At 48.0% G+C, this 24,905-nt stretch overlaps 1 long non-coding RNA gene across 1 annotated transcript; it reads left to right on the forward strand.

Moving 5' to 3' along the window:
• The first annotated feature begins 2,069 nt into the window (after window positions 1–2,069).
• On the forward strand, window positions 2,070–24,585 carry LOC148052407 (uncharacterized). Its single transcript, XR_015698959.1, has 2 exons — window positions 2,070–2,123; window positions 21,884–24,585. It is a non-coding gene; the product is annotated as an uncharacterized LOC148052407 (long non-coding RNA).
• Window positions 24,586–24,905: the final 320 nt, after the last annotated feature.

A 24,905-nucleotide genomic window follows, 5' to 3' on the forward strand; every position in this document is an offset into this window, starting at 1 on the left:
ATTTAAAATGTTTCTTCCTTAAAACATGGCTTTTAAAGACTCCTCGATGTGCACAGCAGTGCTGCTCCTTCAGGTGCAAGGAAGAGTTTACAAACGATATTTTAATGGAACTGTTATTAGCATTTAAATGGGAAGATTTCAACCACATTTTTAATAAAATTATTTCTGAAGGGGAGCTTAAAATAAGCACTACAAAATTATTTTAAATTTCCTCAAGCTCCAACAGGAAAACCTTTGGCTAATTAGGGAGTTGAACAAGCTGAAATGCAGGAACGCTAATAAAAGAATTAAGGAGAAAATTGTATTTCTTTGGGTCAAAAGGGTTAATTATTTTTAACTCTATGATTGCAGGGTGTGGGCATCACTATGGCCCGCTCAGGCTCGGCAGGCACTGGTCAGCTCTTGTGCCGGAGGCTGGGTCTGGATTGTACAGGCTGGGGCAAATGGGCAGAGAAAGCGGCCAGCGCCGCTCAGAGGGGAGGTGGAGGTTCTTCAGCAAAACGCTGGCTGAAGATGTGGAGCTGAGCAAGTTCGGGCAGGACAAGCACCTGCTGCTGGCTATCCTATTCCGGGAAACAGGACTTTGTGCTTTTAAAGACACAAGGCTGCACCAAAAGCGGTGCATGTTAATCCATTTTTTTTTTTTTTTTAATCCAGATGGAAGCAGCAGAGCAAAATTCAGGTTTCTGGCCAACAGCCTCGACTGAAAATGCAGAAATATTTTTCGAGAAGCCTTGGCTGGCAGCAGCGCCAGCATTAATTGCCTTTGCAAACGCTGTGCAAGGCAGGCGGGGCGGCGGGGACGGCGGTACCCGTGCGGACAGCCCTCTGCAGCACCCTCCTGCCGCGGGGCTGCCGGCGGGCACCGGGCCCCGGCCCGTGGAGGTGCTGCCACACCTACGGCAGGTCCTTTAGTACAGCACTTCTGCAGCAGCTGGGCGTCCCAGCCACGGACGCTGCGTGTATCCAGAGAGAACTCCCCGCGTGGCGGCCGCGCGTCGCGCTCGGGGTGTCAGCAATTAGATTAACAGATGGCACTTCGCCATGCCCCCGGTCTCAGATAACTTCAGAGGCTGCTTTCCTTAAAATGATACTTCTCTCAGTTTTGCTTTTTAGCAAAAATTTATAGTAACACGATTTAAGCTAATTTCAATCCCAGGTTTCAATTACACCTTCGGTTCCTAAGGATTCATTATTTTCCCGTGCTAGCTTGCACTCCTACGTGTTTAATTGCTGTGCGAACCTCAAGTGTGCCATACACAAATGTGAGAAGGATCCCTGGGAACAAAATCTGGTTCCCGAATGTGATATTCCCAGCCTGCAGGCGCAGTGTCCTCCGCGAGTGTAATGAGTACAACGCAAATCAGGCTTTCAGTTTTAAGGATAGGATACTAACTTTTTTTAGGTGTTTGTGGTAGACCAGGAGCGAAACAAACTTTGGAGAAGGAGTTAATCCTGTTTAAGGGAAGATATCTGCCAATGTTAATCAACAATTTTTTTAAAGTTAGTAGTATCAGTTTGGTACTTACAAATTACTGTACAATATATCAGACTGTGCAGTCTGACAGAATCTGATGATATGCAATCATAGAATCATGGAATCGTTAAGGTTGGAAAAGACCCTTAAGATCATCAAGTCCAACCGTTAAATCAATAATTTACTTAATATTTTAAGCCTCCCCAAATGCCTTAGATTATGGGATAATGTAGCAAAACTCTAGTCTACCTTCACAGGGTAGCATCTAATAGCATTTTTTATAAAGGGCAAATAAAAAAGCCTGTTATTCTGCCATGACACTGCTTTTCCTATAGAATGGTAGTCATCCACTTTTTAAATGCATAAGCAATGAGATAGTTTTTTTATTTTAATAGGATGAAGTGGTCTGTGGCTTTGGGAGGTGTGAATGAAGGGAATGGCGCCAGCTGCCAGGGATCAGCCCTTCCCACCTCGTCGGGCCAAGGTGCCCCGCATCGCGTCCCCCGCCCCGGGGAAGGCGGAGAGCGAGGGGTGTTGCTGTCTGGCTTAGATATAACTGAGCTCTGGGCTGGGACTGAGCTTGCTGCTTGTCCTAGGATATACTAGAGAAGAGGTCTTGCTCCTGGAAGTACAATGTAAATGAAAGGTAGGATTTTTTTTTTTTTTTAATTAGTTTATATTTTGAGTGAGGGCGATGGGGTGGGAGAGGGTCTTTGTGCTTTCAGGTGTCTTCTCTTGCTTCAAACCAGTTTTGCAGTGCCTGGTTCTGGTTGGCTTGGTTCTTCAGGAGGGAACTGGGGTGGGAGCCGGCTGGGTGAGGAGCCCTGTGCCGTGCCTGAGGAACTGCTGGCACTGCCCAGCTATGGTGAAATCCCCTGGTTAAGGGTTTAACAGCTTTATTTGCAGCTCTGGGAGTGCAGAGGGCTTTGCTTGAGCAGGCAGGGCTTCTAGGAAGTGTTAGAGCTGGCAGCAGTAAGCATGGGATAGTAAAAAAGATGTAGCAGGAGGGTAACTGCTGAGAGGTGGTCACTGCACATGGCAAGCTGGCAGCAAACAGCGTAAATCCTGCTGGAGCTGCTGCTGCTGGAGCCTGTGCTGGTGGCCCTCGGGCAAGCGGAGTGGCCAAGGCTGGTGCTGCCGGGCCCAAAACTGGCTCCCCTGGGGAGCTGCGCACCAGGCTTGCATCTGTGTTGGGAATAACTTAAGAGGGGAAAGAAAAAAAAAAAAGTAGGTGAGGGGAGCAAAAGAAAGTGAAAAATGAAGTGCTGAGCTTTTGCTCCAGGGTGTGTTTTCACTGGTGAGTGTAACTCAGCATTTGCAGGACGGGGAGGGAGTCTTTCCAATATTTGTGGTCCTATCTTGCACCCTCTGGGTTTAAATGCCATTTGTAGGCAACAGGGAAAAAGCATTTTATGGTGACTGAAGTATGGAAATTAGGGCTTGCAGAAACCTCTTAGCTTCGTTGTATCGCTGGTGCAGACCTGGATCCATTGCTTTGCCTTTCTTTTCCACTCTGTTCTCCACACACTTAAGTCTTGTGCCTTTAAAGAAGCTATAATGCACAAATAATATTTTATATGTGCTTGAGGTCCTGAGATGTAAAGTACTTGGCTTTACCTTCATTTGAATTGCTGTCATATAAACACTAAGTCAGCACTCTAGAAGAAAAAGGAAGCTTTCTGTGCATCTCAGCAAGAAAAAAAGTATTTTTGTACGGTTTTTGAACTGTGAACTTTATAACCATAGGAAATGAATAAATATTAAAGCATGAAGTTTGAAAATCAAACAGTTTAACTTAAAATATTGTATGCAGGATTTATGCAAGATAAAGGTTTATTTGCTTTAAAACGTGGACTTTTTTGAAGAACCCCACTGTAATTGTTGTATCCGCTGAGTGCTTCCCCTTTGCTGGTGCTCAGGTTCTCCCGTGCAGCGTGGGTGACAGAGCAAGGGGTGACAAAGGGTCCCCGGGTTTGCTTTGCCCTGTAGCAGCACTGCTCCGTCAGCCACCCGTGACGGCAGCTCCACTGACTGTACCTGCTGCTGGCTTCCTTGGGGCTGGCCTGGCTTCTATGAAAACTCTTCTGTTTTGGTTTTTTTTGAAGTGTCAGAGAGAATTTTAAGCTAGTTTCATAATAACATTTTGGGCTTCACAAGGCGATGACTGTATCTATGTGGTGCCTGTAGCTCAGCTGTACCCCATGCCAGCTGTGGTGAGACTGAAACTCCGCTCGGTGGCACGTCAGCAGTGGCTTTGCGATACGATGGGACAATCGATGTGAAGGCTTTTTTCATAACCCCAAGTTCAGTTTTGAGTTCCTGGCCCTCTTGCTCAGAAGGGAAGATGCTCTGCAAAGCTTTTGTCGTTCCAAGGTTTCATTTGTCTGATCCAGGTATTTCTGCATGAATTTATTGCTCACTGATTGAGACAGCTCTAGGGAGTCTGCGACTGCTATGCATTTTTGATTGCTTTCATTTTTGAAATGCACGATTCACTCCTACAATTTGCAGTGATAGTTTATATTTACATAAGTTTTTTTAAAGGGATTTAAGCAACCTGTTGAAGCTAGACCACGGTGGTACCTGCCTCGGTGAGCACCAAGCTCAGCAGACGATGCCTAGGGCAGGCAGACCGGCCACAGTGCAATTTGCCTGGGGCTGCATCCAGGAGAGGTCTGTTGGCTGTGGAGCTCTCTATGCGTGCACTTACCTGCGTCCCAGCCCCTACAGACCAGAGCTACTCTGAAAGCTAATTTGAAAAACTTAGTGAAAGATATGCCTGCTCACGGGGGAATTGCTATTTCTGACTCGGGCAGATGATGCAGCAAATGCTAGGATGCCCGGCGGAGGGTTGTGGCTGGTGCAGCTGGGTTTGGATGCAGCTCAGTGCAGCAGACACGGTACTGGGGAGCAGGGAGTCGCGGCTTCCCTCCCTGACGCTGCTCTGAATCTTGACTGCACCATAACCGGCTTTTCTGGAGGACCGTCCACTTTGGGCTGTTACCCTTCCCCGTGGGGACGGCGCTGGTGTTAGTCTCTGGATACTGTAGTGCCTTAGTGGTGTTACTGGCACTAGCGGCTGCGTTTGTGCTGGCTTTGAACGTGCTACCTCTTTCCTTCCACAAGCAGCTTAAAATCAAGGCTGCTCTCTGTGCATCTGTACTGCCATGTTCTGAGCCTTGTAAAAGAGCCTGGCTTAGGGCCAGGGCCTGGGTCTGCGGGCACGTTGCCTCCTGTGGCATCAAACTCCTCTGCCCTTGCATTAACTCGGACCGAAGGAAAACTCATTTACCAAATGCTCATCACTGCATTCATTTGCTATTAAGATGCTTTCAAAGTTCAGGTAAACCCTTTCAGAACAAGCATCTTAAATGTACTTCCACGGCTCAGAACAGCCTGGCAGGTATCTGTGTTTTGGGCAGAAGACAGATATTAGCTGGTAAGAAGAAACTTGGCGTGCGCACTCCTGTATTTGTGTATTTGTTTGGCGGCATGGATATCTACAGGCTCTTTGTATTTTCATTTTGAAACTAATTCTTACTCTTGGGTGGTATTTTTTTTTATTCCCAAAATGGTTAATCATAAGAAAAATGTTACCTCTCCCTCATAGAGGGGGATAGAAGCACAAATCCTACTTCCCTCAGCTGCCACTGTCTCTTACCACCGCCCTCCCCATAGAGCTTCCCTCTCACTTGATGTCTGCTGCGATGCCTCCAGCTGCGTGCAGGGATAAACCGGATTCATTTCCAGTGTTGCTGCCGTTCAGTTGGGTTTTAGAGAGGCAACACAAACTGAAAGGAGAGTTTATTCTGTCTGCAGCAAAGCATGAAGTTTTGGGGCTCTTCAGAAACGGGCTCAGCCGTGCAGGAGAGGAGCCCTCTGCTCCCAGGGACGCACACAGGCTGGGGCAGCCCAGGAGCATCTCCCATGTCGCTTCCAGCTGCGGCATGGACAGAGAGCTGTCTTTTTTTTTTCTTTAAGATAACACCTTTGCCAGACTCAATTCTTGTTTTCCTATCCTGTACTTACCACACCAGCGGCCCGTCAGGCTGGAGCACCGATGCTGGGAGCAGGGCTTGTCCCTATCACGCCCCGTGCTGCTGCAGCAATATTTGCCAATTGAGCAGCCTGAGGTTTTGCTCACAGGCTTTTCCGTGTGTGTTTTGCTCCGACACCTGGTTGTGTGTACTGATCGATCCCTCCTCTCCGAGATGGACTTACTGGAGTCTGAAAATAGACTCTGTGTTCTTCACGTGCTCGCTGTCCCTCCGAGCAGCCTGTCCCTTCCCACTGGCTGCGGAGGAGCCTGGCACACGTGCATCATTAGTCTCACCTCTCCATCAATATGCTATCAGCTTGCTTGAATGAGCAAGAGGGCATTAACTGCAAACCAGCTCATATTTTTTTTTTTAAATCTGATTTAAATTGACACTCAGGAATATTATGGACTATACCTCGGCCAGTCCTAGTGACCCCTCGCAGGGATTGGGGGAGATGCCGGCAGCAGGGGGATCTGTGGGGAGCCCCAGCGGTACCGTGCGCCTCTTGGGCCGATGGCAGCATGGTGCTTCCCTGCTCTGCTCTTTGCTGTGGCCAAGCGATCTGTCACTTGTTTACTGTTGCTACAGGCTGACCGTGAATATACATTTCACTACAGGCAAAGGCTGGGTGCATTTTTATTTTAAATGGAAGACACTGCCTGACCTGCCCGTGCCTCCATGTCATGAACTTGTGTAAAGCCGATGGGTAGGGACCTCCGGAGGTCGGAGTCCCACCTCCTGCTTGCAGCAGCTGCTCTGAGCCAGCACCAGGCTGATTCCTGTTAGACAGTGCGGAAGATTACTCTGTACAACCGCAGATAAGGTGTCGAGGAAAAACGGTTGCAGGGAGGCTCAGCCTCCTTCTTGAGCGTACTTGTCTAATTGTTTACACTTACAGTGAAATAGTGTTTCCTCCTCACTGCCTTTTCAAGCTGTTTGATTTTTGAGCTTTTTACAGAAAACCCTCTAATAAACCCTCACAGCACGACCTTGTAGCCTGAGAGTACGGAGGATGTGTTATTTTAGAAATACAGTGAAATTCAGTGGTTTTGGTTCCTGTACGATGCACCTCTCCTAATCCTCCTCTGATTGCCCTCAAATGCTGTCAGTCTGCTGCTGCTGCGTGAGACCCGTTCAAAATCCACCCTTAAATATCCCCGCTGACAGCCTCCCTCCAGCTCCTTGGCACTTGCTCCGTTGATGCAAACCATGTAATTATTTTGGCCAATGCCATGTCATTTGTGCCAATGCCCGTCTTCCATCTTTTACAATTAATTCCTATCTAGCATCGAGAGAATGCTTTACTGAAGCTCAGATAAAAGCTCACATTTCTCCTCTTTGGAAAATCGCTGCCTAAAGCCATTGGGTGGGTTTGGCAGCAGCAGTCCTGCATCTTCCTTAGCTGTTTAGTTAATCTTGTGATGAACCTGCTTGTTGAGAAAAGTAATGCTGGGCACTTCTGAACGACTGAACCTGCCATCCTGGCTGACAAATCTGGGGGCATGTTCTAATTAAATATTTTGAAATAATAAGGGTGTCTCTTGCAGTGGCCCTTGCAGGTGTTAACTTCCAGGGAGTGATTGCATCTGCCTATGACCTGTATGAAGATGGATACAACTTTAAGTGCTGCATGTTTCCCGGAGTCACAAGGCTACTGGCTTTCAGGGGTGACAGGTTTAAATCCTGCATTCCCTCTGGAGGATGTCTCTGTGTCAGTTAAGGAGCTGTTTCCAAGGCAACACCTGAAATCAAGGGCAGTAAGCAATTAAGTGTGTTAATTATATTGGGTGGTGCCATGAGACCCAAACCGATCTTGCTGTGGTCTGGGATGCGCCCTGGGATGTGATGTGGGGAGAGATATGGAGAAATAAACTGCGTAACTTGTAGACGGGGTGAAAAATAATGAACAAAATCCCACGTAGGTTTGTTAAATGGCCTGCTGGCACTGCTTGAGTGCAACAGAGCATTCGACAAGAAAAGATATTTGAGTAAATAGATGCTATTGGATTACTAATGTTCACATAGCCATGATGTATGCTACGTGCCCTATCTCTGTAGGTGTGCTGGGAATGAGTTTTATTAAGAGATGCACGGAATGAGATGTGGAAAGGCATGGCTGCTTTTCAAAGAGGAGAAATGGAGATTGTGGCCCAAGGGACCAACCGAAGGTAGATCTCTTACTGGAGTCATGTACGTTTTTGGATGACAAGTTACATGGTCAAAATACGTACTGCTGCCTGGATGGGCCAAATGCTGCTTTTCTTGAAAAGCCAGTGATCTGGCAGAGGCTGGCGGTATAAATAATGCTTTAAAATAAACAACACTTCACAGAGGTGTTTCTGAGCACCCAGGGGCTCTGGGCAGAGCGTGTCAGAGGGATTTTGGTGGGGTGTGGTGGTGCTGAGGCATTTTGGCATTTTGTCTCCCAAACGCCTGTCTGTGCATGAGCCTTTGACCCGTCGAGCCGTGGCCTGATGAGAGGCTCGGTGTCGACCGCTTTCATCCCTGCGCTGGGGCAGGCAATGGGTTGGCTTTGCACTTCTTTCTTTTGGTCTGTAAATAGCTCTAACATAGTCACATAGCCATCCAACACCTTTTTTTACTGCCCCATGAAGAGAGACTTGTCCTTCTAAACTGTGCTCGTTTCCACTGCCCAAAAGGAGGCAGTGAGATGAGTGGAAGTGAATTTCACCTTTTTAATAACAATTTTTAACATCCATTTGTCATATAGTTAATGGTAGTTTTGCATGTAGAGTCTACGGTCAAGTTTAATAAAAAAAGACTATTGTTACTGGACTAAATTTAAGTCTTCTGGAAGGGTGTATCAATATTTTGATGTTTAGAGAAGCTATTCATTTAAGAGCAATGTCTTAGTGGTTTTGGAATGGGAAAATCATCAGAAAAGTCCATATTTATTTCACAGCATAGCTACTTCCTCCAGTTGGTGATTTGTGGAATAAATTAGGGTTCAGGAAGAAAAAAAAAAAATTTCCATATGCTCCACTGGGAGCTGATGCACAGGAATGAGTGTGTCCCTGTGTGGTTCAGAGCTGGCCTTTGCAGCAGCCCCAGGGACCCACGGGGAGTCCTGGCCTCTCCGGGACACCACGCGTTGGGTGGGGCTGGGGGTGCAGTCACCAAAAGTAAAACCAATTGCAAGAAAACATGAAAGGAGACAACAAGTTGTTAAAATAAGCCGGAACTTGTTAAAAGGAATGTCACGATCCCCCACGCTGCTGTTGGTGGGAGGAAGGGGCAGCACCCTGCATCCTCCTCCTCCTCCATGCCAGCTCCTCCCTTGCTTGGCTGCAGAATCAGCCTCGGCTCTGTGATGGGAGCAGGGATTTTCCACAAGATGTGAAAGGAAAAAGTCAGGGACTATTGTTTTTCAGCTCTATTGATGGCTTGACAAAGAATCTTTTGAAGGACTAGAAGTGTAGTTTTTTAAGAGAAAGCATCTTTCTTGCAGTGCTGGGTCCCCCCAGCTCTCTGCAGGGGCCAGGGAGCTGCAGTAGCTGCACGGATCAGCCGGTAGCAGGGGACATGCCGAGCCAGCTGCCATCCCTCCGTTAGATCAAGGCAAAAATTAAACCCTCACCGAGGAAGGCAGCACAATGGCCAGAAACTGTGCAATTATCCAAGAGGCAAAATCACAGCTTCTGAATACTTTAATACAATGTAATGAGTTGTTGTTAATACTAAATTTAAAAAATAGGATTTTCAAGCAGTCATGGAAAGCACTTTATACCATCCCCTTAGGCTTACAGGGCAATAAAAACATTTCTTTGTGTCCAAATGTAAAAAGAAAAACAATCAATTTCTCTGGAGCCAGCTGCCATTTAGTGCTCTCACTTTAGTAACACAGCGCAGTCCCGGTCATGGACAAAGGTAGGGTTTGTGGCGTTTGCTCCAAGAGTCAAAACGCATTTATCTCCTGGCTTGCCCTCCCCTCCAGCTGCCACCGAAAGCCAGCGATGGTCCATCCCTCCTCCCTCCGGGCAGTGGGGGGTACTGGGGATCGCAGGAGGCACTGGGGCTTTCTCAGAGCAGAGCTGGCTTCACCAGGCACTTCTGCCCTGGGTCCAGGACGTGTCCCAAAGCCACGTTTAACTAGGGGGAATGAAAGGTTTGTATTAAGGTGGTGTGTGACTGGGGTGGAGGTGGAAAGCATGACTGCTGCCTTCGTCTTCTCCTCCTGAAAGTGCTTTTCCCACGATGGCGTTGGTGGGAAGCAGTGTGGGAGCTGCTCTGCTGCAGAGCAGGGTCCGGCTCCTGCTGTCAGCCAGCAGCTGGAACACGGGGATCTGCTCCTGTCAGAGGCTGCCTCTTCGTATGGTTTTCTGCAGTGGAGCAAAAGAAAACAATTGCCCAAGGGCCCTGTGAACAGGATTAGTAGTGTCTGAGGCTTAAAAGCTTGTTTGTGCACAAATGGCATATTTCCTTGGGCTGGATTGGGACCAGCACAGCCAGGGCCCGTGGGCTCTGCCCCTCGTGGGGATGGCAGGGTGGGTGGGTGGCTTTGCCGTGGAGCCTCTGAAACACAGAGGCTGACGCTTAGCTGCATCCCAGAGCTATTAGCAGTCCTGTGGTGCCTCTCCTCTGTCCTTTGCAAAGGTAAGACATGCAGCTCAGGCCAGATCGCATCACCTGTGCTGCAGGTGTGCCTGCAGGTGTGGGTCTGCCTTGAAACATGTTGGTCATTGCTCCAAACAAGGGGACAAACCGAGCAGACCTGGTGTGCTCGTGTTCAGGACGTTCCTGCTGGTGCCTGGAGCAAGGCGGCTCCGGGGCAGGGCTCCTTCCCGGCTGCAGCCCTGGGGCACGGCCGGGAGACCGGGGGTGCTCCGCCAGCCCTCCCCGGGCTGAGCCTTCCGCTCCTCTCTGCGCTGCCGGGCACAGCACACGTCTCTCGGGCGCTTTAGGCCTGCCGCCTACGGCGATTTAACACTTTGAGCAAATGAAGCTCGATATTAGGGTCATGCATTACTCTTTACTGCTGTGCCTAAGAGACCTGGTGAGCAGATCCCACTGGGCTAGACCCTGTACAGAGAGTAAAAGGAAGCAATCTTCCCAAAAAGCTCAGATTTGAAGACAAGAAGTGGCCGCAGAAGGGAAATTGAGGAAAAAGTACACAACTTTACATGTTGGCTGGCTGCTCCCCTGCCCGGGTCTGGTACGGCATGTTTCTTCTGGTCCTTTCCATTCCCAGAACACGATAAACTTGCACAGCATATTTGATGTGGGTGCCTTGCCTGGGGCTCAATGCGAGCCTGAAGAAGTCGCAGAGAAGAAAGACCTGGTGGGGCTTGCACCCCGCCTTGGGGTGCTGCACAGGACAAACAGCCCAGCTCCATGGCAGTGTGCCGGGGAGAGCGAGAAATGGTGAGAATTCACGGGCCAAACCTGGTAATGCATTACTGGCACTGGTGATTGCAGTTCCCAGAGGAGCAGTAACTCAATTGCGCTGTACAGGCTCTAATGCCTTGACTGCCTGTAAAGGGCAGGATGGCTGCTGCTGCGGGCTCATGCATCTCTTTCCCCTCCTGAGCTGTTTTGCATCCTCTTAGAGCGCCCAGTCCTGCAGTTCTTGCTCTCCTCTGATCCAGGGAGGCAAAAATCGCCTGCTCTGAGCAGCAGCAGCAGCCTTGCCCTGGTGTGGGCTGCCTGGCTGGGCTCCAGAGCGGTGGCCTTGGGCGAGAGAATGAGTTACAGCAATGTGCAGCATTAACATCAGCGTGCTCTAAAGGTGTCTGCCTTGGCAACGTGAACGGCAATTGCAGATTGCATCTGCAAACTGGTCTTGCATGGCAAACGCATGTCAGGTTAGCTCGCAGGCACTGTGGTTCTGCTGTAGTGGATGAGAGACAGCGGCTTCTTCCTCAGTGTGGCCGTGGTCAAGATGCCTGAGCTGGCCTTCTCTTTCCAATAAAACCTTCCAAACTGTTTTTCTTGCTGGACACTAGCTCCCGCTGAAACTGGGACCTCAGATTTGAGCACTGCCTGCACTCTCCACCCAGCCCATCAGGGCTGCAGCTCATGCTCATCCACTGACGCCTGTCCCATTGCTGAAGCTGGGCAGAAGCTTTTGGAGCTGGCTTCTTCCAGCTGCTTTTTGTGCCGGTTGTCCCTCCAATGCGTGGGAATCCCTGGGTGCCGATGAAGCACAGTCGGTCCCCGCTCAACTGCGAACCAGATCAAAATGTCACTTCTGGATGGCTCTGAACCTGGTAGGATTTGGGAATGAGCTGTGTGACTCTGGGCTTGCCTGTAAATAAGACTCCTGCCTTCGAGCGTCCTTGAACTGCTCTTCCTGATGAAGAACCTCAAAAAACCATATCTATGCAATAGGAAAGTCTTTCCACAGGGATTTTTGATTTGTGTGTATGTGCAAGAAATACAAAACTGTAACAATGTTTTTTTGATGGTCTCACAATAAATTTGTCAACATAAAATAAGAAATAGCTATAAAAAGGAATTGCACTGAGATGGGGACCAGCTTCTTCTGAACATACCTATAGTGAGGTTCTTTGCATCTCTTACTTTGTCTGTGTATCTCTTGGGGATTACTTTGCTATTGGATTTGTACCCAAATAATATTTATTATTCTTGTCATAACCAGCCAAAAGGCATAAGCAGAATATAGCTTGCTTCTGAAGTCCTCGCTTTTCAAAACACCTGCTCCTCTGCGTGCCAGCCTGCAGCTCAGCTTTCTGTCCTGATGTTTACAGCCTTTTAAACTGCATTGTTGCAGCCTTAGGCTGCAGGAAGGAAATCGGGGTGCACACTGTGCCTTGAGCATCAGTGAGGGGAGGTCCAACGATGACACCAGAGGTCGATGCGTTCGGTGCAGCCACTTGCTGGGCTCCCACCTGTGCAGGCTGTAGGCGGGGAAGGCGAGGACGCTGGTGCTCAGCCCCTCTGGTCCCCAGCCCCCATGGCTCTTTTGGGGCGCTCAGCATCCTCTCCAGCCGGCCCTGCTGTCCCTTCCCTCCGGGCGCTCCCAGCGGCAGCGGGGTCTGCACGGTGCTGGTCCCCAGCTACAGAGCGCACAGTAACCCTGTGCTGGTGCGTTTGCACTTCCCTCTTGTAACTTACCTCAATTTATTTATTACAACCTTTTTTAGTAGTCTGTGGTGGCAGTATGAACTGCTTTTTGAAGTATTTTAATAGCAGAGCTACTTAGCAAACCTTCTGTGCCGTTCCTCTAAAGACACAGTGCCAGACTACAAAAATGCCATAAAAATGCCCTGTAATCAATAGAGTAAGACAAAAGAGCAATCCATTTCTCTTATATTTACTTAATCATTTGATGCCTGACCTTTAAGTCTTTTGGACTATATTAGATTTAGTATCTCATTATCAGTGGCATGGATACTATTGATTTAAAATCATGGTGTTTAAGTGATCTGTTGGTCAGAAGAAAAAGCTTTCATAGCTGTGTATGATCAGTACTGGAGAAATTTTCAGGAAAGGAAATGTTTGGACTGAGTGGTATAAAGTTAGTGGGGGAAAAGACTGTGCTAGGAGAGGCTTCTTTCCCTGCTACCGTAGTATTCTGATGCATTTTTTTTCCCTTAGTTTAAAAAGTGTTTGTGGAGCATAATGAAGATTGGTGACTGTGTCCAGGGAGGCAGGCGGCGCGGGTATGAGAGCAGAGCGATAGTATCACAGCGGCTTTCCCGAAGCACGGCCCTGGTGATGGCAGCTCCAGGGCTCCGTCCCCACCGGGCCACGGCCGCTGGTGTCGGGCTGCGCATCGCTGCAACTGCGCCAAGTGACTCCTCTGCGCCTATATATGTGTGTGTATATATATATATAAAAAAAAAACATCGGCTATATAATACCGCCTACAGCGTTGTTTCCCCTCCATATTTTTGTGGGCAGTTGAGCTGTTCTGGGGGCCTGTGGGGAGCTTTTCTGTCACCCGCTGCCACTATTCAAGGCATTTAGGGTGCGAGGGCTGGTGCAGACAGAGCCATCTGCCTCTCGGTCCTCCCTGCAAAGTCAGCTTCAAATGGATATTGGAAAAAATTGAGAGAGCGTGTGTAATGTCTCTGTCAGGACTGAATTCATAGGCGGGTTTGACAGCGTGCGTACAACAGAGGGGTGCTCATACACACCCAAGCCCCGTTAAAGCACACTTCTGCATTGCAGAGAGATGCTTTCACGCCTGGAATTTAGAAGACCGTTGCTTTTGCCACGCTGCTGTGTAACATCTTCAGCGTCTAACACAGCTGGTGTCCTCGCCCCTCCGCGTTGCTTACTGCAGGGCACCACAGCCACCGGCTGGTACGTGTTTCCCATGTCATGGCAGTCTTCAACGCCAATATTCTTGGCTAAGACACAAGAATTCATGTACTTCTCTCAGGATGGCTTTTTGTGGGTACTACCGTTGCCAAGTGAGGTCAGAAAAAAATGGCTTTTTTCCTCTCAAGGACAACTGGGAATATTGCTGGGTTCTCAAAATGATTCTACCTCTTCAGGTATTCGCTCATGATGCATCTTCTAATGCTGGACTCTGTATTCACTGCCTTTTATCTTCTACCATTTTCCATTTCTTCTTACAGGATACCTTGCTATTTTTATATTTCTCTGCCTGAATCCTAAGCAGATTTTAATGATGTTTTCACTTGACTCAATTATTTTACTGCAAGTGTTACACAGAACCCCAAGCAGTCTTCTGTGTTGAAGGAAAATTGCTGTAAAATATTAAATATATAAAATCTGCCAGATCAGAAACTTTTTTGTATGGAGTCTGTTAATGCAGCTGGTCCATAGGGGAAAGCATTTTTTTGGACCCTCTTATTGAACAAGCACATCCCAGGCTCTGGAGCTCAGTACTGGGGATGCAGCTCAGACTGGGAAAAGGAGCAGTGATTTTTTTTTTTTTCCCTTCTAAACAGAGGGGAAAAAAATATAGCTGGTAACAGTTGTATGCTACCTCTGACAATTACCCTTCTACGTGCTGGGAAGGAAATCAGGCACAAAATGCCCATTAAAATAACAGTATTCTCATGCCCAATTCCCTGTGGGCATCCCAATTTATATTCAGTCGTGCACATTGAGAGCGTGAGCGCGTTTGGAGCAGGCACAGAAGTTACACCGAGACCAGCAGTTAATAACCCATTTTTCACACCTTCCACACTGTTCGGGATTTCTTCCCAAGCTGTGGCCAGGAGGATTTAATCTTGCTGACATAGCTCTAGCCCTAAAATGAAATCAGTTAAGGATTTTGTGATCTTCCTTACTTTCCATCAAGCTGTTCTGAAAGCGTGAAGGAAGGAAATTGAAGTGGTTTGTCAGGTGTTTAGCTGCTGTTCTCCTGTTCTGTGTTTGTTAAAAGGAATCGGAGTGTTGCTGCTTGTAGTCAGGTAGAAAAAACTAATGGAAGTAACTGGTGTTTTACTACAAAGTGGCTGGGAACATATGGGTAAATAAGCTCAGTGTATGTGTGTGTGTGTGTGTATACATATATATATATATAATCTCCTTGCTCTTAGTGTCATGCTCATTTTTGGCAGTGGTTTGGACCATGGCAGCCTGGTGGTGCTGCAAAGCTGGGCAATGCTGGTAGGTTTGGGAGGATGAGGGGGAAACGGTGGCACAGGCAGGTGCCCCTGGGGAGGGTCAGCCCCTGCCTCTGCATCTGTGACTCCATTCCGAGCCCTTCGGCAGCTCTGTCCCCATGGGCACCTCCTGGGCTCCGGTGGCAAAATCGGCTGAGCCTCTTTGATCAGAGAACCACAGAATGCTTTGGGGTGGAAGGGCCCTTTCCAGGCCATCCAGTCCATCCCCCTGCCATGGGCAGGGACATCTCCCACTAGATCAGGGTGCTCAGAGCCCCGTCCAGCCTGGCCTTGGATGTTTCCAGGGATGGGGCATCTCCCACCGCTCTGGGCAACCCCTGCCAGTGTTTCACCACCCTCATCGTGAAAAATTTCTTCCTTATATCTAGTCTGAACCTCCCCTCTTTTAGTTTAAAACTGTGATGCGATGAAAGGGACGGGTTCTGGTGCCAGCAGCGAGCCCTCCGCCCTGCGCAGCACCTGCTCCTGCTTGGGTTCTCCCCGCCTTGCTGCGGGGCAGGTCCTGGCTGCCCCTGCCTCCCAGCAGCTGCCCTGCGCAGGTCTGCTCATTCGCACAGGGATCCGGGAGCACAATAAATACTAGGCAGGAAGGTATTAAATCCAAATTGCTTCTTTTCTTGTTTTAAATTTTTTAAGTGAATAAGAAAAGTTCTATAAGAAATATCATGAGATAGTCTGTAATTGTTAATACTTCTCAAGCAAAGCAAGCACTGTTCTCTTCTAAAAATGTTGCAGAATGGAAGCAAATGATCTCCCAAGTGCCTGATACATTAGATTTCCCCAAGTCCCAAGGGAACCTCATCTTCCAGCAGCAGTGCATACAAGTATATAGGCAGAAAGTTTCTTTTGCGGCGGCTTTGGCGTAAATTCTGTCCTCCATGGACAGGTTGCTCAGTATCTATAGGGTCGTTATCAACCTGTGATGGTCTGCCTTGCATGAGTAGTTCTTGAATTCCCATCTCCTGTGGCTGCACACGGTGGGTGGCTGCATGCCTAAAAGGTCGGACACTGGGCTATGACACCTCAAAGTGGGTACTTTCTTTTTGGGCAGCTTTGTGACTCTGTCTGGATGCATACCTTCATGTTATCAGATATTCTGGAAATCCTATTTGAATATGCAAATAGCATAAGAGGAAATGAAACCTATTTTTTAAATAAAACATTAACAAGGGAGAATGGAATGATTGCTCTATTTTATCTATGGTAAAAGATACTAAGTTCTTCTAAACACTAAAGGTAGAACCCTATGTTATGACTTAATATATTTAGATCGACTCTGTGTGTGCGGAGGAGGGTGTTTGTATATAAAAAAGCTGAGAAAATCCCAGTTTGATATGCCTTGTATTCTTGGACTGACCTGTTCAGCCCTGAAGGCCTCTTACGGTCTCAGGAGGTAAAGCCATTTTCCCTTCTGCAGAGGGAAGGCTTCCTGCGGGTGGCATCAGCAAAGCCCAGCCTGAGGAGCAGAGATGCTGAGCACCATCTTCTCCTCAGGTGGGAAAACCTGGGCTTTTTCAATGTTTGTCAGCTCGTGGTGGCTTGCATCGTGATGGCTGAGAGGAAGGGAATGCAAGAGTACTGAAGCAATGCAAAATTAGCATATTCAAGCAAGAACTATTCCGAAGTCATCCTAATACTGTCATTGACTTCCACTGAGGTTCAAAATGCATTCAGAATATCACAGGACTTCTGAGATGTGTTAGAAAGGAAGATTATGGGAAACAGACTTTTGCTATAGCTCTTTTCTCCGAACAGGTTACTAATTTTAGAGCTACTGTTTTGTTGGCTATAAATTAGTGGTATTGGAATGATGGCACAATAATGTGGCAAATGAAAATGAAGGATAACTGTAATTAAAGCATTAGAAGACAAAGACCCTTTCAAGTTATTCCAGATGTACCCAGCCCACAGCGAATCAGAGAATTTGGTTGCATTTATCAGCTTTTGTCGAGCTTACTGGCCGTGCAGATCCCATTTTGGCAGGTCAATGTGAAAATCTTTCAGCGGTTTGACCACACACCAGGTTGAACAGGGATCGATCTCCCCATCACCCGCTGATTGATGGTCTGAGCGTCGGGCTGGCGTTAGAGGTGAATCTCCTTTAATTAAAATGTATGGAAAACTCTGATTTTCTGTGCCTGTCCTGCCCTATATGTGGGAACATTTGCATTTCTGATGATGAAGGGGTGGGGACGTCTGTTGGCAGCTGACTTCTGCTTCATCACCCATGCTTGGCCCTGCTAACGAGCTGCTCTGCCCCAGGGAAGCTGGCTTTGCTAGGTGAGAGAAGTTATTTATTCTCCTATCCTGCCTTGTTCAGTCTTTCCTGAAAAGAAATTGTCAATCATGCTTAATTGCACTAAATTATGTGTGGCAGATTGGTACAGAAGTGCTGCTTGCTCCAGGCTGAAATGAGTCCTGCAAAAGTGAGCTCTGGTGCTGGGATTGCAGATGGGGATACAAACCACATTCCAGTGCGACCTATCAAAGCAATGCAATGTCATGGGGTAACCAGAAAATGGGAAATTATTCCCACATTTTTGGAGTTTTTTTCACTGAAACATTTTCATTTTTTTGGCTATGCTACACAGATTTTCTTTTATTTGTAGTAATAACACAAAGCCTTTGCTTAGCTAGAAATAAGACTTTAAATTCCTAGCTGATCTATGCAACTAGTGAACGAGTGAAGCGGGCTAAACCCCAGGGGAAGGCGGTTGTTTGCTTTAAGCCTCCTCCTGTCAATGCCATTAGGAGGCATGTCGCCTCTCTTCTGGGGTTGCCCATCCCATGGGCTGCAGTCAAGGCCATGGCTCTGTGCAGAGGCCCCAGGTCTTTTTGCCTCTCAGGAATTCATAATTCACCTTATGAATTACTCAAGGTTTGGGGTTTCTTTTTGCTAGTCCACTGAACACTGTAAACATGAAATGATCAAGAAAAATGTGCAACATAAGTAGGAAATGTTGTTGAAGCAAATGATCCCCCAAGGGCTCAGGCTGCATATGATGGGACTGAAGAAACGTACAAGGAAAGGAGATAGACCACACGTGTGTCCATAGACTTACTCTTTTGAACACCTATAAAACATTGCACAACTTGAACCTCCTGTGGATGGAGGCATGTTTCATGCAAGCAGGGCTTCCCCCCGACACTTACCCTCTTTCTGGGCATGCAGAAGCAGGCTGTAATCTTAATGCAACTCTAACCTGAAATCTTTTCCCAACTTAATGAACAGGAATCATCAAAATACCCCTTTGCACCAGGAGTCCTGGTGCACTGGAAAGCTGCAGTACAGGCTTGGCAGTGTTTGCACCTCTGCTCCTGGGAGCACAGGTGGGAACGCTGCTGGGAGCAAAGGGCCAGCGTTCGGCTCATGCCGCTTTTAGGAAGACTGATGCTTGGTGAGATGGGGATGCAGAAGTGTGAGTGCTTAGAATCACGGCATAGTTAGGTTGGAAGGGACCTTTAAAGACCATCTAGTCCAACCCCCCTGCAGTAAGGACATCTCCAGCCAGATCAGGTTGCTCAGAGCCCTGTCCAACCTGACCTGGAATGTTTCCAGGAATGGGGCATCTCCCACCTCTCTGGGCATCCTGGGCCAGTGTTTCACCACCCTCAGCGTAAAAAGAATTTCTTCCTTATATCTAGTCTGAATCTCTCCTCTTTTAGTTTAAAACCATTGCCCTGTGGACCCTGAAAGAGGCTGATGGCACCGGCACTGCCAGACTTCAGCCTGCAGCGGGTGCGGAGCTGTATGGTCAATGCACAGATGAGTTGAGGTTTGTGGGCACCTCGTTGGTTGGTGGTCCCACCTCTGTCCAATGCCAGGACAGCTGGATCAGGCTACTCCACTCTTGTCCAGACAATTTTGGATCTCTGAGGGTGGAGATCCCATGTCCTCTCCATCCCTTGTTCCAGAGTTTGGCTGTCCTCCTGCTGAATGTGTCTTTCCAAATCCAGGGATTCCCCACGTTACAACCTGTCCCCACTCTGTCCTGTGCCCCTCGGAGCAGAATCTGGCCCCATTGCTCTGTGCCTGGTGGGTAGGGGGTGGGCAGGATTGCTATGGGGACAGCCCTTGATCAGGAGCACAGTGGGGACCTGCTCTGGGTTTGCATGCACCCACTTTAAATAATAATTTCCGATTCTCCTTGACGAAGGTGTCTTTTTTTGATATGTGCCTGTAGAGAACACCAAGGTAACTTCTCTTGGGCCTTTCTCTTTGGTATCTTACTCCGTTTCCACCAAAGCTCACAGCTGAATTAAGCTGCAGTCCCTGATCTCCGCGATGCTCATAACAATCTGCATTGTGTCCTCACTACTTATCTTTATTCCTTCAAGCTGCGGCTATCAGTTAATTCAATCAGGATTGATTAGACAGTCAATGAATAATTAGTTAAAACTATTTGTGCTGCACACCAGAAAGCCCAATCTCTGCTGAAGGAGTCCCAGTACTTGCCACTGTTTAAAATAAATAAATAAATAAAGGATATCATGGCTCAGCTGAGCTCAGCTTCTGCTCTGAGCCCCTCTCTGGAGCATCTCCTGCGATTTCTGTTGACTCTGCTGGGAAATTAGGATTGGAAATCGGGAACCAGCAACCGTGGCCCTGTGGATATCACAGTGGGTTTTGGAGTGTTTTGTCAAGTTGTGTTATTGAAAGTAGCAAAAAAAGTACTTTAAATTTATGATTTTATACTTGCAATATCCCATGAAGGATATCCAGTAGCAGAACATATCATATTCTAGAAAAGACTTTTACTTGGCTGAAACAGATCCAAGCAGAGAAAAGAAACCCCTGTAAAATACTGCCTAGTTCAAAAAGTCTGATTGTTCTTCTCTACTGAGATGAGCCAGGCATTTGTGGGGTATTTTACACTAAAAATATTCATTTCCACAAAGATAAGAAATACTAATCCCATAAAAAGATTACATTTCTGAGGATAATATTTTACAGAATCCATAAGCTGGGATATGTGGGGGGTTATTGCTTGTCTCTACTAAAAAAAGAAAAAGGCAGAAAGTCAATCCGTTGCTGATCTACCATTTCCAAAAGTGAAGTCTTGCAAATGCTCCTTTGCTTGCCATGGATATGAGTGATTTTATGTTCTTGTAAAACCAAGTTTCCTTCTTGAGCTGCAGGACGTGGTACAACCAGATGAAACTGCTTTTTAATCTTTGTTTTCAGCCTGCCAGCCTTTGGAGCCGGGCAGCACGGGAGACCTTGGATCCCCAGTGCACGCTTATAAGTAATTCCTTCCCATCAAATCTGGTTTTGCTGGAGACCTTGCTCCCGCGGAGCCCCGTTGGCGTGGGGATGCCAAGACCTGGTGCATGGTTTGACCTGCTTATCCCTTGTAAACGGAGCGAATACGGCACCTAGCTCACCTTCTGACCATAGTTCATGGAATTTTCATTAGCTTATTCACTGTTATTTGAAAATTTTTATTTACGCTTAGCAGTGATTACAAATATTTGACACCCAGTCTGTGCGTTTGATCAGATCAGTCTCGTGTTGCTGCTACTTTTCCCTCACTAGATGTGCACAGGAGCACCTGCAGTGTAAATCTTTTTGGGTTGATTATACCAAATTCTCTTTATGTGGGCTAGGTGTTACGACGTATGTTAGCGCATCTCTCTGGTCAGCACTTGCTGTCAGTTGGATATATGCCCGGTGTGAATCTGAAATGTACTTTGTGTGGCTGTTATTCCAGTAAAACTGAGTTGCTTGGGCTTTTGTGGGAATCACGTGGAGGCAGATAACGGGAGCGTGGAGCTCAAGCAGAGGAATCCGTCCTCTGTGCTCTCGCTCGGGGTTTGTGTTGACTTTTGTGCTGGTCTAAGGCCATTTCTTGGTTTGCTCTTGAAGCTTTCTAGAAACTTTAGTTTTGAGTCTTGCAATAATTGCTATTTGGCAAAGAAAAAAATAATCTAAATGGCAGAGCGATGTGACTGTATGAGAGTCTCGGGCTGGGCACAGATGAACAAGGAGATTGGGAGTGCTGAGCACAAGGAACGACTCACCCTCATATAAAGGTATTAATTCAGGGCCCCGACAGAGCCGGGGTGTGCCAGTGCGGGGCTGTGCCAGTGCGGTGCTGTGCCTGCACTAATTAGCCAGGTTAATCCTCAGCATTAATTCAGCAGTGCTAATTATTGTAAGTCCTGCGATGCAGCTGTTCTGCTCCCAGTTTCTGACCCCGTTTGCTCCGCTCTGGGTACCGGCAGCTCTAGCAGTGATGCTTCGGGCACAGTCGCAGGAGCTTGGTGGCTGACACCAGTGAAGCCCCTGGGGCAGAGGCTGCTGAGCTGGGCTCGCACCCCCAGCTGTACCTGCAGGCTGGTAGCTGGTGGCGTGCGTCAGCTGTGACGGAAAGCTGCCTTTGGGGGAGAAAAGAGAAACAACGAAGAGAAGGGAAAGGGGAGAAGCCTTTCCCAGGGGCTGGCTGTCTTCTTTCCCCTCAAAATTTCATCCTGGTTTGCTTGGTTGCAGATTAGCAGTGGTTTCACCCAAAGCAGAGGCTGTAATTTGAAAAACAAATGCATCTTATACTCTGGAGGTGGGTTACTTTGGGGACTAGCCTGTGAGAACCCAGAGTCAGATGAACAGCAGGTTTCGGGGCTGACAGGCTTAAAAATAACCCCTCAAAACTCACTACCTGTGGTGTTTCCCTCCAGAATAAATGTGAAAAAAGGATTTTTGACATGCACTAGCACTCACTGTGGCAGAAGATGATGTTATGAGGGTTAGGCAATATTAATTTGTGGTCTCCCATTTTCAGCTTCAGCAGGGTGGGCTTCCTGGAGCGTTAGGGAAAAGGAGCCTTTGGAGGCAGACGTGAGACAGCCTTAGAGATGCTGGAGTGGACTCTCCCAGCACGATGGAGAGCGCGGAGGAGCAAGGGCTTGCTTGGGGACCTGAGCAGGTGACACAGGAACGGCCACAGAGAGCAGCAGGCTTTAATCCAGGATGAGGACATCTTCCAAACCCCCCAGTTTTAATCGTGCGCATGGCGCTGTGCGCTCTGCAGACCGGGCTGTGGAACTGAAGCTGTATGCCATGCTGCTGCGGACACGGTGGGCTTCCAGGGCAGGGCGCATCCCCCAAGCTTTCCCTGCTGCTCCGTATTCCCCAGGAAAATACACATCAGGGTCTGGAGTTAAAAATGTAATTCACTGCCTTAGGGTGAGGGATCCTCCTGCCTTCTGATGACGGTGTAACAACCTGGAGCTCTGCTTCGGGAACGGGCGCCGCTGCTTTGCAGCCAGCCCGAAGTGTGCTGGCACACACAGAAGACCCTTTGCATCAGGGCTGTGGAGACGGCTCTTCTCCTCCTTGAACACTGAAACACCTCATATTCCCTGCTTACCAGCGATCACGCTGTGCAAGATGTGTATAAAGACTAAAACATCTTTCTAAGAAATAGTACCTAAAGGAGACAGTTTCCACAACGTTAATTTTTCTTCATTGTCTTTGTAAATTTACAATATACGTAGAAATATTTTAAGCTCAAGAGTAACCAGCTCCCATAAAGAAATAAACTCACAGCCCAGAAAGAGACACAAAAATTAGGAAGACGCTCAAAGAAGCAAAACATCAGGCATGGTGAAATAAATACTAAATACGAACATAAAAACTCTAGGACCTCAGCACAGGACTTGCAAACACTTATGTGCCGACGGAGCTTTAAAAATTAAATCACGGAAACCTTAATGCTTAAGCAGTATGTTTAAAATTTAACCTGTGTGTTTCTTTCAGTCATCTGTGCTGCATGGCAGCTGGCTTGCTTAATGCCCAGACGAGAGCGTTCCTCTGTGTGCAACCAGACGTTGTTATTTCCCCCAAATGCAACCCAAGCCCAAACCAGTATAACCAGCGGCAGACTGCACCGGGGTGGCGCGGGGGGAAGCAGTCCTGCCCTGGGCTCTCTGGGAAAGCCAAGATGTGCAGCCCGGACCCAAGGGGATGCTGCTGCAAGGGGCTGGGCTGGGGGCGGGTGCTGAAACGCAGGGCGAGACGTCAGCTGGCAAGGTTTATCCATTAAAGCGGATCACGAGAGGCATTACGGGTAAGCCAGGAGGGCTTACGCTCAGCTGGGATCAGGCTTGGAGCCTTCCTTGAGAAAAGCCGCTCCTGGACAACACGTGTCCCTGCAGCAGCGGCAGAAAGGGCTCAGCCGCCGCAGGGGAAGCGCCTGCAGACGGCTTTTAGGAGGACTTAAAACCAGAAATCTGCCGTGATGGAGAGTGCGAAAGGCGCTGCGTATCCCCGCAGCAGTACGCCTTCAAGAACAGAGAGAAAAGGTCAAATTGTTCTTGGGGCCCAAATTCTGCAACGTCGGTGTGCTGCCATTGGCAGCCTTTCCCCAAAAATGCCGTTATTGTCCACCAAAACGCTGCTTGGCGATATGAACCAACATGATAAAAAATTATTTAATTTCAAAAATTTCAGTCACTGTGCTTTCCCTTCCTCCCCCTCCTCCCCACGCCCCTCCTTGTTGTCCCTTCTCCCCACTTTTCCAGCATAAACCCCTGTTTCTTCCCTTAGAAGTGACAGAGCTGAAGGACCCTGTGGTCTCTCAGCTCTTAGGTGCTAGTTACGCTGGATCTCTTTGCCTTTCGTGTTTGTTTGTTTTCCATACGATATCTGGATGCAGGGGACTTGTGCACAGCTCTACAGATGTGTTTATGCTTGGCAATGGCAATTACAACTTGGTTATGGCTCAGAGAACAAGCTCATTGCAGAGTAATAGTTCATTTTAAATATTAGAAGCCACGACACGGCAGCAGCGAAGATGCCAGGTGAGGAGGCTGAGCTCCGGCGCCAGCCCAGCACCTTCCAGCAGAAGCTGCAGTACCATGGCTATGACCGAGGAGTGTCCCAGCGCCTTAACAGCCTTCATTCTTCTCCTGGGGAACCAGCGAGCCGTGGTTTAACGCACAGCTCTGCATTAGGCTTTTGTGGGCAGTGTGAAACGCATCCCCCCTACCAGAGGGGAGCCCCTTCCCAGCATCGCCAGTGCAATCCGTGCCCCAAACTGGTGTGGTTGGAGGCTGATGCCTGGGGGCATGATGGGCAAAAATGAGATGGAAAAGTGGCCTCACAGGTCTTTGACTCCTGTACTGTCTCAGTACCACCATGCCCAAGACTCTTTTTTAAGGCCCTCAGAGAATAATCACATTAAAGTAGGTCTCATAAATAATTCACCACTGCTGACTTAATGCCTTTTTTGTGCAAAGGCCAATTATCAAAACAAATATTTGGCTTTATGTAGATCAGCAAATGAAAAAAGTAATTTCTATGACATGTAATATATGATTTTATTTACAAATTGTGCTACCAAATACAACCTTAAGTGTTTCTCTCTCCACCATTTTTAAAAAGTTCCCTTAAAAAAAAAAATTTTAAAAACTAACCTGCCGAGATAGACCACTTTAAAAATTATTACAGCTAGTTTTGTTTCTAGGTTAATGAAACTTGACACTAATGCAACAGTTATTTTACTGGCTCACATAAATCCAACCTTTTTGCTCCTGTTAATAAGGCACCACAAGCGGTTGCTCTGGGTGGCTGCCTGGGAGGTTGCCGTGCTCGGCCAGTCGTGCCTGGTCCAGCACGGGGACACCTCAGGGAGGCTGGAGCAGGTGGCTTCAGGGGCTCGACAACCAGCATTTCCACCGCTGTATCACTGCCGTGGCAGTGAACGGGGTCAAGGGAGCTTTAGGATGAGGAACTGAAGTGGTCCTGAGCGATCTGGGAAGAATGGGTAGGGCAGATGGATTAACCCCCCTGGATTTGGACTC

Source organism: Nipponia nippon, unplaced genomic scaffold (genome assembly GCF_047370975.1).
Source record: "Nipponia nippon isolate SJK-2023a ecotype South Korea unplaced genomic scaffold, ASM4737097v1 scaffold_5, whole genome shotgun sequence".
Taxonomy (NCBI): domain Eukaryota; kingdom Metazoa; phylum Chordata; class Aves; order Pelecaniformes; family Threskiornithidae; genus Nipponia; species Nipponia nippon.